The following is a 7,500-nucleotide window of genomic DNA, read 5'->3' on the forward strand; positions in this document are numbered from 1 at the left end:
CCACACACACCATGTGGCTTGTAGGGTAAAGAGTGCCCTAAGATACCTGTAAAGTGAATAACATCCCCAGCCCTTGTAATGTATGGCAGTGGGCAGTGTACTGGGTGAGAAGGGCCTCAAACTACTTTCACCTACATGTTTACACACTCACAAGCACTTTTATACACACTAATGCACACACACATGTATGCCAGTACTGAGATCCATAGGTTCATAGGTGTGTACTAGGGGAATGGCCATGGAGCCTTTACAAGCCTAGCCCATAGAATAACCCTGGCATCATGCCACCTGGCATTACTCTTTAGTGTGTTTATCCCCGGGTGAGATTTCTATTCCCCATCCACTCATCCAGATTTCTCTTGCAGAGGGCCAGTGAGGTGGTCTGCTTGACATGTATATGAAGTCTGTTCCATAGCGTGGCCAGTTTCTGGGTTATGAAACTATTCCTCCAGCATGTTGTGTTGATTGTGGAAATGGGGTTGAGGTCTCTGGGGCATGTGTTGCAGACAGATTGGGTTTCTTTAGATGTAGCATGCCTAACAGAGCTGTGTCAGACATAGCTTTGTAAGTCAAGCAGAGATCCCTTCTAAGTAGCCAATATGAGACAGAGAATAGTTGGTGTTATTGGAGTCTGTCCATATAGGACAAGTATTTAAAGCCTAGGATCCTCTTTGTGAGGTACATTTGCAGCCTCTCCAGTTGGTGCAGATGTCTAGTGAGGTGCATGCCAAATGGGCCATTGTACTTGATGATTGGCCTAATGAGGGAAGAATAGAGGGAGACAATGACCTCTTTCTTTCTGGATGCAGCACCCTTAGTAATGAGATGTGCCACATAGAAGGACTTTCTGAACAACGTGACACTGTGATGGTCAACAGAGAGGTCACTGTCAACCTGTGTTCCCAGTTTTCTTATAATGATTTCTGTGTTCGGTGTACTACCATCGATGTGGTGAGTCATGGGAACCAAGTTGTTCCCAAAGTGGATGGTGACATATTTCCTGGCATCGAGCTTAAGTCCAGGGTTCTGACAACAGTCATAGGTCTCAGTGAGGCCTTTCTGCAGGATGTCAACATCACTTGGGAAGGTAATAATAGCACCCACCTTGCAGTCATCTGCAAACATGTCATACAGAGTCCCTTCGTGTTGGCCTGGACTTCAGAGGCATAGATACTGAACATGAAGGGACCCAGGACCAGACCCTGTGGTACTCCACTCGTGACTGGTTGGCACTCCGACATGGAGTCTGCTGCTTTCACTATCTGTAAGCCCTTTTGCAACCCACTTAGTGATATAGGGGTTGATGCCTAGCTGATTGTGTTTATCTATGATTCCTGAGTGGGGAATGGTATCAAAGGATTAGAAGCCCCACCTATCTTATTTAGTCCATGCTGTTACATAGCTATTTCATGTGGCACAGAGCTTATAGGGCTGCAGAGTGTCTACAGCTACCTCTACAGTGGATGACAACATTGGGCCATGTAAAGTGGACATTGGGATGTATACTGGGTGGACCACAACAAAAAATTGCAAAATCAGCCCCCCACAATGGATTTGGTTCCCACCTAATCACACACAGGATACTGTTTTCACACACACACACACACACACACACACACACACACACACACACACACACACACACACACACACACATTTTCCAGGACTGAGATTAGACCTCCTACCTCTCTAGTTATTGCTATTATAGTATTATGCATTTATCACATGTGCCACAGAGCTTATAGGGTGAAATGTGTCCCAAGGTAATTCTAAGGTGAGGGATATCACCAGCCCTTGCAAAGTATAGGAATGGGAGATGTACTGGATGAGAAAGGCAAGAAAACACTTTAACCTACAGATATACACACACTTACAAACACAAATACACTCACATTTGCCAGGACTGAGATTAGAACCACTAGCTAACTAGTTATTTGTACTATAGCATTATGCAGAGCTTATAGGGTTGGGGACTGCCCAAAGGTACTTTTAAGATGACTGACATCATTAGGACTGCCAAAGTAAGGTAATGGGAAGTGCCCTGGGTATGAATGGGCTCAAAAGCTTTAACCTACAAACACACATACACACTTTTACATTTGGCAGGCTGGAGATTAGAACCCCTACTTAACTAGTTGTTTATATTATAATGTTATGCAGTTATCGCACATGCCACAGAGTTTATAGGGCAGAGGGCTGCCCGAAGGTACTTCTAAGGTGACTGACATCAGCAGAACTGCTAAAGTAGGGCAATGTGAAGTGTACTGGGTATGAATGTGCTCAAAATCATTAACCTACAAACACACACTATTACATTTGCTAGGACTGAGATTAGAACACCCACCTAACCAGTTATTGGTACTATAGTGTTACACAGTTATTCCATGTGCCACAGAGCTTATAAGGCTGAAGGTTGCCCAAAGGTACTTCTAAGGTGATTGACATCAGCAGGACTGCTAATGTATGGCAATGTGAAGTGTACTGGGTGTGAATGGGCTCAGAATATTTAACCTACAAACACACTCACTTTTACATTTATCTTTAACCTACAAACACACACACCTTTACATTTGCCAGGAGTGAGATTATAACCCCTACCTAACTAGTTATTTGTGCTATAGTGTTAAGCAGTTGCTACATGCGCCACAGAACGTATAGGACTGAGGTAATTCGAAAGGTACTTCTACGGTGAATGACATCAGCAGATCTTGTGAAGTAGGGCAATGGGAAGTGTACTGGGTGTGAAAGGAGTAAAACACATATTCCTACACACACACACACACACACACACACACACACACACATGCTGGGACTGTGACTAGAACCTGTATTTATTTAGTTATTTATATTACAGCGTTACACAGTTATCACACATGCTATAAAGCTTACAGAACTGTACCCCATCCAAAGGTACTTCTAAGGTGAATGACCTCAACAGATGTTGTAAAGTAGGGCAATGGGAAGTGTACTGGGTGAGTAAGGCATCATAATACTTTGACCTACAGACATACACACACAAATGTAGGTGATGTGATATTACAACCCCCACCTCAGTACTATCAGAAAATGAATCTCATCTTCATGCTGGCATGTTCCAGTGGTTACAACAAGTATGCAACTGTCTGTAGCAGGACATCGCTCTCTGCCATTCAGGGTATCCCTGTGTATGACTCACTCTCTGTGTGTATCTCCCTGTATGTCTCTCTCTATCAATCTTTTCCCCATGTCTATGTGTGTTTATGTTTGACATAGTGTAATATGTTACCCATATATATGTGCGTGTGTATCACATTCAACAGCTGCAGATATACCGCATATGGGCTACCTAAAGCTGGCTGTGCGTAATCCTATCTGATGGATGTCTGTGGAGACAGTTAGGTGTACATAGCTGTGTGTTTGCAAAGACATCTGCACAATACAGATATATGTAGACCATTGTGGTTTCAGACAAGGGTTTTATTTCTCGAAGTGTAGTAGCATTTCCAGTATGACCTTCTATAGTAAGTGTGGGAATCCATTCCAGGAATAGTTGTAACTCCAGTCCGGGGTGTTGTGTGGTACAGCCATACCTTGCAACATGTTTGTGCAAGATATCTGGAGATAGGCTTCCAAAATGGGGAAACAATGGCCCAAACATAGGGGGATACTGTAACTTTTGCTGTTATTAATGTATGAGTTGCTTGAGTTACAGGGTTTGTTTTAGCAGACATTTTCTGACTTATGTAATGATTGACACTGTAATGTATTGTGTCATTACCTACTGACAGATATCATCAGATCATCACAATTATTTACCAGAGAAATACAAGATGGATGATGCACAGACCAATATTATGAGGCAAAAGCTAGACATTCTTGCACAATCAGGCCAGTTGGGAGGTGTGACTACAGCCGATTGACTGATCAAGCTGTGCAAAAGGTCCAGCATCTTGGTGATATGCTGGCTGGGGATCTCCTGGTTGTGTGGTATTCTTTTTACCTGAAATGTCATATCCTGGTGTGGTCATATCTCTCAACTGTACAAATTGTCACAGATTATCCAAATGCATGCCCAATATATCTGGTCAGTTTCCCTTAACATTGTGGTTTTCTATCAAGTTTATTGCAAATCACTCAGGGTTGCAGTCACAGAATAATGAGTGAACATTAGAGTTTCAGACTTCACAGCCTTCATGACATCCATGCTACTGCACATCCCCTCTGTTATTCTATCACCATTCTAACATTGTGAGAGCATTATTTCAAAAGTCTCCCTATAGTTGGGCCTTTATCCCACCATTATGTATGCTTTGTCCAGACTTCTTGCTCTACAAGGTTGAGAAGTATGCTACTAGCAATTAGTGGCATGGCCTTTCATTTGCATTTAAGTTATTCCTGCATGGCAGGGACTGTTCCTGTACAACACGACAGCGTGCCTTGTATAATAATGAAGGCTTGCTGCCTGTGCTGTTAAACTTACAAAGAGCCATGTATGAGTGCAGGGGGTGTGTCTGAGAGCAGAGCTCTCACAATACACATGCCCCTGCACTGCAGAAGTACCTTTCAGTAATTAAAATGAGTGAGAACACTCATAACACCACCAATACATCATACATACCTCTCAACTGTACAGATTTTTGCAGAATGTCCAGATGTTTGTCTCATTTTTGGTGTGTCCCCCCTAAAATCTGTACCTTTCTGGAAAATAGCTGAGGATTGAAGTCATTAAATAATGACAAACATTTGAGTTTAAAAGACTCCACATCAATCAGAAAATCCATGCTAATGCAAGCTCTATCATTATACCAACTGTCTAAAAGTTTGTAAGAGCAATACGTAAAATCTGTCCCTATTTGTCCCCCCATCATTTTAGAGTTTGTCCAGACTTTTTGCTCCAAGAGGTTGAGAGGCATGCCCACCATGAAGCAGAAAGCTGATAAAAGTACAGGTTTAGCATTAGCAGGGATATTCTGAAGGGTATAGCTAAAATAACACAATAACACTTTTTTTTTATAAATGCGATAAAGTTTAAGTGTAGCTGTATGGGTGTGCCCATTGCTTAGCTATGCTTAGTCCAGCTTAAACAGCACAAGAAGTTAAATGGCAAGGGACATCCAACATAAACAGTATTGCAATACTGTAGTGGTTAGAGCACATGCTTTGTGAACAGTCATTCCCAGGTTGAAGCCCACTGTAACCAGTTCACATTATAAATATGACAACAGTGCATAAACAATTTTTTTGTGTTACCTGCTAAATAACATATATTTGTTAACTGGAGTACTGCATTAGGTCCAGATATGAGGTGCCAGTCTTATAAAGTTGTGAACTCCCCATATAAACACAAGTGCCCCATACAGTATAGTCACACATGAATAAATGTAATGAAAGCACATTGGGGGATGTCAGGGACAGTAAACAAATTTATAATATGTAATGAATGGTGAATCAACGTCACACAGCAGATAGTCTATAAAATGAAAAATAAGCAATGCTAAGCATTGCACAGCTCTGTTTACCAGGTGTAAACATTGTGTAAATATGACTGCTAAGCAATGAGTAGCTCAGATAAGTGGATTTGCCTATTGGTAGGCAGTGCTGAACCTGTCCTTTAAACAATGCCAACCTTAGCTAAGCAGGTTTGCCTGTAACTTAGCTTAGCTCAGCATATTCAAAACAATCCAATCACGTTAAAGGATGGGAAATTGGCCATATTTAAACCCCACATGTGGGAATACAGCTCATAACTGGTTGCAGCTTCCCACTGTAGGCAGCATGGCCGGAGTCCAGAGAGGGATTGCGCTTCTGGGTGCAGAGCTGGGGCATCCAGGAGTCCAAGGTCATGGTAGGACTCCTGGTAAAAAAACATGATGAGTCTGCAGGGCCAGTACCAAGGCTCACAATATAAAGTGGAATCCTGAGACTGTCTCGCCCGTGACCTCACCAGTGTCACTGGTATCCCTCGGACTGGTGAGCAGGTCAGGCACCACTATGCTGACTTGAAACGGAGGAAGAGGGAGCTCTTGGACCAGTGGATCTAAGAATCAAAGCAGAGGGGTGACGTCCCAGCAGTGTGTAAGTACTCATACCAGTAACTGTTTAATAATGTCCAGCCTGTGTATATGATGGATAGGTATGGCTAAATATTTCTCTAGTTCCCTTACAGCTGCAGCTGAGTGGGCTGTGAATCAGGGAGCCCATGCGAGTAGGCTGCAAAGGCTGCATCGTGAGGCTGGTGAGTAACAATCCTGCTTGTAGTAGTCATATCAATAAAAAGTAGAAAGTTAGCTCCCAGTATAAAAAAACTGTTTTGTATATGGGCTGTACTGAATAAACCAGATAATATGACAGTAATAGTCCCATATAGGTCATATTTAAATAAAACTGTAACTGCCTGGCAATAAAGCTCTAAATCCTGGATTGGTTGTGTTTACTCTGGTATTGTATGGCATTTTTAGTGTTGCATTCTCTGAATAGTAATGTTGTATTAACCACTAGTCTACATAATAAAAATGTCTAGGAATGTCTGTATAAGACTGTTGTAATTACAAGTTCCAATTGTACAACTGAGAGAGACTTAGACAGAAAACACTGAAGAGATGGACAGCAATATCCAAATAGCACACTCTACTTTGACTTAAATTGTTGTATTTTTAGCAGTCATAACCATGGTTCAAATCCTGGGAGTGGTAGTAAGCTGTATGCATAATCATACCTCTCAACTGTACAGATTTTTCAGAATTTTCTGCCTGTTACCCTGCCCCCCTGGCAAATCAGTGGGATGATCTCAGAATTGTAGGTAGCAAATAATGACATACATCTGAATGTCAGACCTCAAAACCTTCAGAAATGTATATGAAAACAAACCTGTCACTCTAGCAACTCGCCAAAAGTTTATGAAAGCAATATTCAAAATTTGTCCCATTTCTACCCCTATGTTGTCAAGCTAAAACCGGAGTGTGCGCATTAACAGATTGAGAGGTATGTGATAATATTAACTCGGAATCTGGGAATATGTGTGGAAACAGTCATGTAGTGTTAACAAACATTCCCTCCACAGGTCTGTCAGATAAAAAAACTGTGCCTGCCAGTAAAGATTGAATCCTGGACTGGTAGTGTTTACTCTGGTATTGTATGGCTGACATGCAGCTTTCAGAAGATCTGATATCAGAATAGTACTGATGTGTCAACCACTGTTTCTCACACTGTGCTACATACAAATATGAAGAAAAACCAGAAGACATGGATCCGGACAGGCAAAAAGTTTTAAGTTGATTTATTTGAAGTAAAATCTAAGAAGTAAACAGTAAGTCTTCAAACACACATATGGATAAGCACTTTCATTTGTAACTATGACAAACTTCTTCTGATAAATTAAACATCATTTCCTGTAGTTTAAAAACCTTCTCGTGTTTGCTAAACACATTCTCATTTGTCCATCTCCCTCCAATAAATGACAACCCCCCCCTTTTTTTTCCCTTAAAACATGCAGACCAAGATACAACAAGACAATATGAGCTT

This window comes from Protopterus annectens, chromosome 9.part0, assembly GCF_019279795.1.
Source record: "Protopterus annectens isolate FY-2018-M chromosome 9.part0, PAN1.0, whole genome shotgun sequence".
Lineage (NCBI taxonomy): Eukaryota > Metazoa > Chordata > Ceratodontiformes > Protopteridae > Protopterus > Protopterus annectens.